Source organism: Acipenser ruthenus, chromosome 2 (genome assembly GCF_902713425.1).
Source record: "Acipenser ruthenus chromosome 2, fAciRut3.2 maternal haplotype, whole genome shotgun sequence".
In the NCBI taxonomy this organism is placed as follows: Eukaryota; Metazoa; Chordata; class Actinopteri; order Acipenseriformes; family Acipenseridae; genus Acipenser; species Acipenser ruthenus.
Window position 1 is genome coordinate 76880428 of NC_081190.1, and position 11657 is coordinate 76892084.

Consider the following 11657-nt stretch of genomic DNA (forward strand, 5'->3'; position numbering starts at 1 on the left):
TGGAGTCCTCCTGGGTCTTCTTACATGGAGCCCACTTTCGCTCAAAAAGCGACGGATGGTGCGATCAGAAACGGACGTACCTTCACCTTGGAGTTCAGCTTGTATCTCTTTGGCAGCTATCCTTGGTTCTTTTTCTACCATTCGCACTATCCTTCTGTTCAATCTGGGGTCGATTTTCCTCTTACGGCCACGCCCAGGGAGGTTGGCTACAGTTCCATGGACCTTAAACTTCTTAATATTTGCAACTGTTGTCACAGGAACATCAAGCTGCTTGGAGATGGTCTTGTAGCCTTTACCTTTACCATGCTTGTCTATAATTTTCTTTCTGATCTCCTCAGACAACTCTCTCCGTTGCTTTCTCTCGTCCATGTTCAGTGTGGTGCACACAATGATACCAAACAGCACAGTGACTACTTTTCTCCATTTAAATAGGCTGAATGACTGATTACAAGATTGGAGACATGTGTGATACTAATTAAAGAAACTAATTAGTTTGAAATATCACTATAATCCAATTATTTATTATCTTTTCTAAGGGGTACCAACAAATGTGTCCAGGCCATTTTAGAATATCTTTGTAGAATAAGCAATAATTAATCTCTTTTCACAGCTTCTTTGCGTTATTCTATGACATACCAAAGGCATGCAAGTATACATGATAAAATAGCTTTTAATTTCATCACTTTTCAGGAGGAATGAAGCATTATTTCAATGAGCTGTAAGGGTACCAACAAATTTGAGCATGTCTATATATATATATATATATATATATATATATAGTGTGTGTATATATGTATGTATATACATACACATACATATACACACACACACTATATATATATAATCTATATATATCTAGAGAGAGAGAGAGAGAGAGAGAGAGAGAGAGAGAGAGAGAGAGAGAGAGAGAGAGAGAGAGAGAGAGAGAGATACACATACACTTTCCTAAAGTTAAGGCCTGATGGAAGAAGTTAGTTAATTGTTGCAAGCAGAGTTTAGGTGAAGTCACATCATGGTAATATTCATCAATTAATAATAATAATAATAATAATAATAATAATAATAATAATAATAATACAACACATTTAAGTATTAACTAATTATGAATCTAGACTCCAATACAAAATGTATTGTCAGGAAAAATGCTCAGTAAAAGAGTGAATTAAAAGTAAGATAGAAATAATGTTCTTACCTAAAAAACAAACAAACAAACTAAAAAACAGGGCATCCACACTGCAACTGCTCTTTTGCTTTTGAGGAAGAAATTGAAGGAAAATCAAACTAACCAATAGGACTTCATCCTAGGTTGACCAATTATGATGGAGTTTACAAAAATCATTAAAGTGCATCTTCTTGTCCTGCCAGGAAAGGTTTGTGGTACCTTTGTGCCATCACAATAAGACTAAGGTTTCATATACATTTCTAATATTTATATGAGCCATTTAAATGCTAAGAAATGAGAGATTATTGAAACTCTTAGACAAGGTTTGAATATAGCTAGTTCTAATCAGCATGCATTCTGCACAAGTCCTGGAATCGCAGGTCATACAGTTGGGTTGTGTGTAAAACGGGGGGGGGGGGGGGGGGGGGGGGGGGGGGTGAATGGATGCGTTTGAATTATAGGACACTCAGCTCGTAAAGGAGATAGTAAAGTAGGTAGAGAGAAGGCATGGGGAAGCAGAGTGAAGCAATTCAAATGTGTTTCTTTGAGAGAGCTGAGAAAAGGGGGTTTTATGGTTTTGGGTGTAACTGTTACGTGATTTTCTGCAGATAGGCTTGAAAATGTGTTTGTAAAGCTAATACATACTGTATCTGTTATATATGTTGCTGTGACTGTGCTCAGAAAAGAAATATCTACACTGATGCAAGCTCAGACATACCATCTCTGATGCCAGAGGAGTGCTCAGAGAAACATCTACTCTGACGCCATGGCTGAGACAACATCTACCCTGAAGCCACTGAAGAGACGTTACTCATTGCTGTATTCAAAACTGTTTTGTTCTCTGCAGTTTCCACATTAAAGACTGTGTTAGTTTTGACAATCTTTGTTCAGACTATTTTATTGTAAAGAAAACAGTATATCGCTGTAAACTACAAGATAATAATTACTGCTCCGAAGGATGCTAACAATATTTGTGTCATATGTAAGATGCAGCCTTTGATGCCAACAGCTAAACACGTAGGGTGGTTTGACTAAGCTATTCGCAGTGTCCAGGCACTAGTTATCCTGGATGTTTTGACGGCTCTTGATCAGTAAAATCTAGGACTGAACCATGTTTAGCCTCCCTACGTTTTCTGTAAAGTTTGACGGAAATCAAGGGGGCAGAAATTTAGAACACTAGCCGAAGGGGGGAGTAGCAGAAGGGGGAAGTGTAATGCATCTAATACAGCTTGGCTACAACCATGATTCAGGTTTTCGCTATAGGCCAAAAACCTAAACACTAAAATGCTTAACAAAAATAAATAAGGAAAACTGTTCCCAATCAGCTTAAAACAGTATGTATGTATGTATGTATGTATGTATGTATGTATGTATGTATGTATGTATGTATGTATGTATGTATGTATGTATGTATGTATGTATATAAATTGAATACAATTTGCTTTCAGTTTGCTTTCACTTATGCTTCATGTTTTATATGTCAGCAGACCCCTTTAAGGAATAACAACCTTATCTACAGTTAGGTCTACATTATATATAATTTTATTACACTAACAATATTACTTTGATTACTTAGATTTTCCTCTGATCTGGGCTGTGATCTGGGCAACCAGTGGCCAAACCCAATATTATATATGGTCTTAATCAAGTGGCCAGACTGTATACTTGTACAAAATAATGTACAAAAATGGATTCTATATTGGAACTATATTCTGTTCAGAAATTCACCCCATTCATAGTTCAGTAAAAACGGGTCCAGAATTTTTGGAGCCCATTACTTTTAGATATGTTTCTTGGGCAGACATATTAATAGACGTCAGTTCAAAATTAGAGGATATCAAGGCCAGTGTATTAAATGGTCTTGGTAGAACATTGAAATTGAAAAATGCTAATTGTAACCTAGAGCAGAAAAAAAATTTAATGAATAGGAGAAAACTTTCAAAATTGATTTGACTTGGCATTTCCATGTGTATTAAAAAAAAAAATACCATCTGCATCATTTTATAAGAAATTATTTCAGTGTTTATAGAGGCATTGTGAGCTGACAGATAACATTTAAACCTAGCCTTATATTAGTCTGACTACAGCACTGCCGCCTACATCCATATTATGAATATGGTAATTATACAATGAATTCTAAACACTACCAGGAACACATGTAACTCAATTGTTATCTGTCTTCAATATCAGCAAAAATCATACAATATATCCTAGATGTCTTCTTTATTTCAGTATAAATTATGTTTATTCATTTTTCTTAATCATGTTGTGCCAGTTGAATTGGAACTATTGTATAAACTTGAGTCACATTTAATCTATTTTAAATCATATAATAATAATAATAATAATAATAATAATAATAATAATAATAATAATATTATTACACCCAATTATCACAATAAGGCTGTAATTCTATCAAGGGTTTCTGGTGACAGAAATAATGAAAGATCTATATGTACAATGTTGCTGTATACTGTATTACTCTCAGATTGGTCAATCACACATTCCACTCATTGAAATGTTTGGCAATATCATCACAGCTGCAGCCTCATCACCAAATATTGATAAGGAAATATTAATCCACTAAAAGGGTAAACAAAAACAAAAAGGAGATGGGGAAATTGACAAGTCAGGAAAAGGATATGAAACACTAACATTCATTGGAAAAAACCCTCATGCAGTGTATATACTGCAAGGTTACACAGAGCAACCTCAGCATTTAACACCAGAAGTCCAAAAAAGGGAGTATGGCCAACTACCCCAGGACTTAAAGTGAAACATACTAAAAATGTGTTAATGCAGAATGAGTGGCTGCTCTTAACACTCTGGTCCCAAAACCAGGGTTCTGCTGATCTACAAACCTGGTAAAAGTATGAGGCGTGACAGATGTGCCCTGGAATAACGCCCAGGAGGTTGCAACGCCTCTTGTGGAGTGACCTGTGGCCTTTTCTGGTGGGGGCAGGTTGGCTAGATTGTATGCAATCCACCTTGACAGCTGCTGTTTAGACAGGGCTTGTCCGTGGAACTTAGACCCAAAGCAAATAAACAACTGCTCTGATTGCTGCCAACTCTGGGTGCGGTCAACAGACTGGAAAGGAGGTGGATGGAAGGCCTCCAATTCCACTGACTGGTTGATATGGATTAAGCAAGATTATTATGGAGTGTAACGTTAGTTCTAGCCTCTGCACAAAACAAACAGACTTTCGCTGTTAGAAATGCTTGCATTTCACCTACCCGCTTAGTGGAGGTAATAGCAAGCAGGAAAACTGTCTTTAATGACAGGAATTTTAGGTCTGCTGAATGTAGTGGCTCAAATGGTTTTGTAAGCGCCTCCAGCACTACATTAAGTTGCCAGCAAGGGACACGGTCCTTTCTAGGGGCTTAACCTCCGAGCACCCTTCAAAAACTGTCCATTTTAATAGGGCAAGCCGAGATAGTTGCCAGGTAGACCCTAGATGTGGAGGGAGATTATCCTTCATCAAAAATTACCTGCAAAAAAATTACAGTATATCTGCCATGTGACAAGTCGTGGGGCCAGTTCACATGTCAGACACCAAGTCAGGAATAGACACTGCTCTCCACTAGGGAATACCAATGGAGACAAAGCATTCAAAATCCTAAAAGGTATACACAATGTTGACCCAGGGGACTTTTTTGACCTGAAAAAAGAAACAAGGACTAGGGGTCACAAATGGTGATTAGATAAAGGGGCATTCAGAACAGAAAATAGGAGGCACTTTTTTACACAGAGAATTGTGAGGGTCTGGAACCAACTCCCCAGTAATGTTGTTGAAGCAGACACCCTGGGATCCTTCAAGAAGATGCTTGATAAGATTCTGGGATCAATAAGCTACTAACAACCAAACGAGCAAGATGGGCCAAATGGCCTCCTCTCGTTTGTAAACTTTCTTATGTTCTTAATGGGTGTTCTCCTGGGTCGCAAAAGAGATCTATCTGTGCGCACCTGAACCTCCCCCAATGAGGTGGGGGGGGGGGCCTCGCAGCAGCTACATCAAAAGGGATTACTGCTGGTTCATAGCTTCAAAAATCTTCACCATTTGCCCCGCCACCCGATCAGTACCAGAATGCCTGCTACGGTGGCTCCTGTTCCTCTTCCTTGGAGGAGGAGACGGGGAGCTCTCAGAGCCAGACGATGAAGAGGAGGATTTAGATGAGCATGGACTCTTAGTCCTGCTCCTACCCCTAGCAGCTAGTTTTCTAGCTCCTGGTGTAACAGGGAGTGGAGACTATTGACCACACTGCAGTAGACAAAAGGGGCGAGTCAGAGATGCAGATCGGTCCCTGGAATAGCAGGCCAGCCTGCTTTCCAGTGTCACCTTGGAAAAATAAACACAGAAGAGCTGCAATATTTAACTGCCCCCTCTGCATGCTCTTCCCAGGCAATGGATGCACCCGTTGTGCTTATCCTCTGCTGGAATTCTTCTCTTGTAGCCAGCACAAAGGTGAAACCCAGGCATGGTGCAATATATGTGCACAAGAACAGACAGGAAGCTGACTGGTGCTGAAAACTGTTGTGTACAGTGTACACATAAATTGAGCACTGGTAACAGTCTTGGTGTCAAACCAGACCGAACTAGGTCACCGGTACAGATTCTGGTACCAATAAAGGTGACTGGTACCTACTTTGGTAACAACCAGGTCACGGTTACCAGCTCTGATACCAACCAGGTCACCGATACAGGCTCTGGTACTGACAGGTACAGGCTCTGGTACCGACCAGGTGACTGGTACCAGCTCTAGTACTGACTGGTACCGGCAGGTCACTAATACAGGCTCTAGTACCGACCAGGGTACAGGCTCTGGTACCGACCAGGGTACAGGCCCTGGTACCGTCTGGTACCGAGCTGGTACCAGGACAGTGGTGTGCAGGTAAAAACCTGAAAGCCACTAAAATTGCAGGCATGCACTGCAAAACAGACAGGGGCTGCAGTTGCCTGCTAACTAGAAAAATCTAGTAGCCTTCATTGTCAGCGACATAGACACTCAGAATATTTTCCAGTCGAAAAGGCTCCTGCCAATTAAGAAGCCATTAAACACTGTCAGTGTCTCTGTAACACTAAAAGCTGAATGGAAAAACCAGACGGCTAGCGCAATATACTCTCTGTGTACCGAGATGGACCTAGTACAGAAAGCCTACACACATGCTGGATTTCTGAAAGAAAACAGAAATTATTAGACGCTTGCTAAAAATATAAATGTGGGTGATCCCCGGAGCCAGTGTATCTATCTATCTATCTATCTAGAAAGAGACAGAGAGAAACACTAGCAAGAATTTAATATTTAAGAGCCAAGCAGCAAGTGAGAGTGTGAACTTAGCCACACAATGTTATAGCTAACTTTAAATTTGCAACTGTTTAAGAGCTGAAAACAAGTACAAAGGTCTAATTAAACAAAGAATCATTCAATTAAGGGTTTAATTAAGTAATTGAGAGCTCAGTTGTAATGAACCAGCAGACACAGGGGGTCGTTAGGACCGGGATTGGGAAACCCTGATCTAGAGGACACCTGTAAATATTTTTTAAAACAATTGACAGGGCACGCAGGATCACCAGCCTATGATGCCAATCACACTGTTTAATTTGTGCTAGCCATTTTATAATAAGACTAAAGCATTGCAGTGTATAGGTTTATCGTTCCCCGTGTATAACAATAATAATAATAATAATAATAATAATAATAATAATAACCTCAAGTCAAGTAGTATTTCAGAGTGGTTATCATCTCACTATTGGTCCTACACACTACACTACAGAGGCAGGCTGGGTTTCCCTTTGAACCAAAGGCAAAATCAAGGGACATTCATAGAAAAGAGCAAAGCACTTAACAGACAGCAAGGTTTCTGGGATGAAAGACCCAAATACATTAGGAATGGCTGTGGAGTTGAACATTCTTTAGATTCTAGGAATGTGCTATCCTGCCACCATTTCACTTCTCATCTTCACGATTCTAACACTGATAGCTTTTACAAAACTCTGGTTAATCTGTCTCACAGCTGTCTCAGGTATTCTTCAATACCGTTGGTATTCAGCATAACCCTACGGCTTGTAAAGCTGCATTAATTAGCCTGCTTCACTACACTTTCATCAAGTTGCCTCTGCTTTGATAGTGTCCTCCGTGGTTCCCCAAATTGTCCTTTGGTGAAAAATGTTTTGATGAAAAAACAAATGCAAATCAGTCTCATGTGCGTTTCATTACATTGTAGATCAATATCAATTCTGCAATTATACTGCAAAATAATTGCTTATCCAGTCATAGTGAAACAATCATACATTTCAGTTACCATATTCAGTAGTTAATTCCATTCTAGCCTGCATGGCGACAACTATCAGGACACCTCAATACTAGAAAATGGACATTAAATCATTCCTTATCAGTTTCTCTCTCCTATCTTACCAATAATACACAATGGAAACACAGTGAATAATAATAAATATTTGAGTAGGTGCATTATTATATTGTTCTTCCACAAGCTCCTGTAACTTTTTAATATCACTGTTGTCAATATTTATAGAATGAAGCATTATTGCAGCACTTCAAGCAGGGTTGTCAGTTATTTGAAGTTGTCGGTGGAGATATTAGCAGAAGGTAAATATAGCCTGTCCCCCAAAGGCTGTTTTTACTTTGCCAAACATTAGCCAAACAAAAATGAGATCTGAAATTATAAACAAGTGTTTTACCAGCATGTGCTAATTAATTAAAATATGGTGTAGCCCTATTATGTTCTATAAACTTGCCTTGTATGACAGCAATCTTTGGAAACTTGCTGTAGAGAGGATATGCTATGATGGCCTTTAAAATAGCAGTGGCCAGCCAAAAAACGAGTAGAGTGGTCACATTGTGTTGCTGCAGATGTATATATTTCTGTTATTTAACTTTTTTTTTTTTTTTTTACAATTATGTAGGTATGTAACAGGGAGAGCAGCCCTGTACATTGTTGTGTTTATTTTTAGAACGGGGTCTCCCCCTCCGCCCCTGTGCAGATTGTTTTGTATTGTTTATTTATTTGTATTGTATTATATTTATGACTGCGTAGCGCCGTGTTATTGTTTTGTTTATTTTTAAAACGTGTCCTGGCAGAGGCGAGCTCGGTGCTCGTCCTCTGCCAGGAGTAATAATTAAAACTCATGCAGAAGGTGGCCATCTCCCGAATTAATTGGGTGATTTAATTTGTTGCTAATCGGGAGATGGTCACCTGTTATAAAAAGCCTGCAGCTCTCTAGCTCGGGGTGGGTTGTTAAAGAGGAGAGAGTGAGTAGAGAGCGAGAGAAAGTTTATTTAAAAACGAAACTAACCAAGGATAGCGTCAGTGAAGGCGATTGCCCAGCCTGACGGGTGGTAGTGTTCGTGATTTGTTTTTGTTTCAAACCTTTTATTTAGCTCTGTGAGCGAGTGTTTTCTGTTTAAATATTTTATTTATTTTTGGATTGCTTTAAATAAAACGGCGCCCGCGCCACTGCACCGTACCGTTTGTTTTTGGTTGTCCCTTCTTCTGCCGTGACGTCAGACCCCTCAGCCATTCCTGTCACAAGGTACCATATTGTATTGAAGTTTCCATGAAAGAAAATCTAATAAAATAAAACTTAAATATGCAAATAGTCAACATCTCACTTGATTTTTAAGCTAGACCCCTGTTAATAGTGGTTATTGTTTTAGTTTTGGGTGAAATGATAAAGAAAAAAATAGCCAATACAATTCAGCACATTTGATAAACTGAGACAAAGCACAGAAAATAAATGCACAACCTAAAGTTTAAGAAAATAGGTATTAGAAAAAAAATCTAGTGTGAAATGACAAATCAATGAAATTAAAATAAATAAACTAAAACATACATTTCATGTTATTTTGGGCACTAATGCTGCTTCCTGCAAGCAAGATGTTTGTTGTTAAATTAAAGGATTACAATTGTTTTATTCATTTGAAGAAAGCTGTCTTTGCCTTAAGACCGTATAAAGCCATTTATGTTGTTCTCTACCCTTGTACTAGAAACAGTGTTTAACGTTGTTCAGACACGTAACAATATCAAACAGGAGGAGGTAGAGACTGTACTCCGCAAACATTGGGTTTTGTATTTATTTCTTTTTTTTTTTTGCCTTGCCTTGGGGTGCAATTAGATTTACAACCCTAATCTGTTTTGCATATACAGTCAAGGCTATAATGAGCCAGGGTGAAGGAGATTGGCAGGTCATAGGCCCCAAGTAATGATTTTTTTTTTTTTTTGCAGTGGCAGCAGCAGATGGGCACATATTAATCTAAATGCATATTGTGAAGTTTGTGTTATTTTAATATTGGAGAAATTAAATTAACACCACCACAGTCAAGTAGTTTTCAAAAGCTCTTGTTTTATAAAGCAGATGGATGATACACACACATTTCATTCAGTTCCTTTCCTCTTTAATGCATCAGTTGCATTGTGTTGAATGTCTTGATCTCTAGATGGGCCACTCTGAAATAAGGTATACAGAAGGTACAGACTGTATAATACACAGATGGATCCTCTTGCAAAGTACTAAGATCTAATTTGTAATTGTATTATACACGTACAAATTTAAAACCAAAGTCTTGAGTAATAGATGACAAGTGTAATCTCTTGGACATTGACTATTTAAGATCCCAATTCCATATATACTGTGTTTTACTCTACAGGTTCCATTGATAAAAGCTTCCATTGACAGCATAGTATTTATTGTAGTGTAACCAAACCACACCTCCCATACCAAAAACTGATAAGCAGATTGTGCTATCATGTAAAAGTTTTCTTCTTTTTATAAATTATATAAAAATTGAGAAGCGGGACTACTGCCCCTTGCCAGGTCCTGGCGCAAAATCGGGGAGGTAGTATACCGGATTCAGTTACTACCCAGAGGACGATCGGCTCGCCCCCTGCCGGGAAAGGGACCCTGTACAGCCCAGCCTGGCAGCACCTGCCTCCCCTTACCTGACAGTCCTGCTCCGCCACCCTTCAGCCCTGGCCCTGTCGGATAGTCCCCCTCCACCTGGACTCGACAGACTGACACCTGCGGATTCTGGGAGCCCTGGGTCACCTGGGCAACCAAAACCCCCACCTAATTTTCAGAACTTTGTTGGTCCCCTTGGGGACAAGGGACTTTAAAAGGGAGCTGTGTAATGACCCTGGGTCTGCTGGAACTGCGTTTGGGAAGGTTCTGTGACCCAGGGTCAACAGTTTAATTGCAGCAGTTGTTCAGGAACATCAGACTGGAGAATTGCCACCAATCAGGCTTGGCTTGAACCAGTTGTAACATTGTTGGCACAAACCAAGGGGCGAGATGTTGCAACCATCAGGGGATGGAGAGTGGGAAGCCTTGTCTGCTTGGGATTGGTGGCTGGTGTACCGGGGGCGTGCCCTGGATGCAGGGAGAAGTAGCGGGCTGCTGCTGCTGAGATGGAGAGACAAGCTGGAGTGAGGGAAAGAGCACAACAGAAACAGCCAAGGAGAGCAAACGAGAAACGGGACTACAGAAACAAGGAACCAGAGACTGCACTTAGTGGCTGTTGCATAGTTTATTGTATTATTTGTCACAGTCTGAGTAGCACCATGCTGCAAGTGCCCCACTGGCTGGTAAAGCAGCACACTTGCCTCCTTCATATTTTTATTTATATATATATATATATATATATATATATATATATATATATATATATATATATATAGGGCAGCTGGCTCTGAGCTAAAATTTATATATATATATATACACACACACACACTATATAAATCGCGGGTGTCAGGGTCCAATACATATCCGCTATATAAAATCGAGGGCCGCGATATAGCGAGAGACCCATAAAAAAACAAATAGGCTAATAACAAATACTGTACAAATCACTCCCTCGTTTTATCGGGGTTGTCAGAAACCACTATAAATACTCTATGCAACCCGCTTTTTCTCATTTTTTCATATAAAAAAGCAGCACACCGTCTTAATTCGTACTGCGGACGGTAATTGGTTCTCATCAACTTAAGTCTCCAATTAATTTCATGAATCTTCTTTCTCAAATTCCCAAACTCGCTGCATTGAAATAATCCATTCCCAACACGGGAGGCTTGTTTCTAGGGTGGTGATGATGTCACCGCCCTGTGACACTGTGAGAATGTTAGAGCATTGCTTAAAAAAAAAAAAAACACTTCAGCAAGTACTGTAGATATTTAAATTTGCTTTGTGTTATTGTGCAACGTGTGTGTATATGATAACAGTACAATATTAATTCTTTTGTTTTTAATTCTTTTGTATATTTGTTTGTGATGTGCAGTACGAAATAAAACTAACAGTAATTATAAGTGAAATTGTCTATGTATAGTGCAGCTAAGGCATACGCAGTGAGACTAAAAATAGGGAGCCAACTCCAGGACCGCGATATATCCGAATACGCAGATAGCGAGGGGCAATATAATAAGGGGTGTGTGCGTGTATACAGTGGCTCTCAAAAGTATTCACCCCCCTTGGACTTTTCCACATTT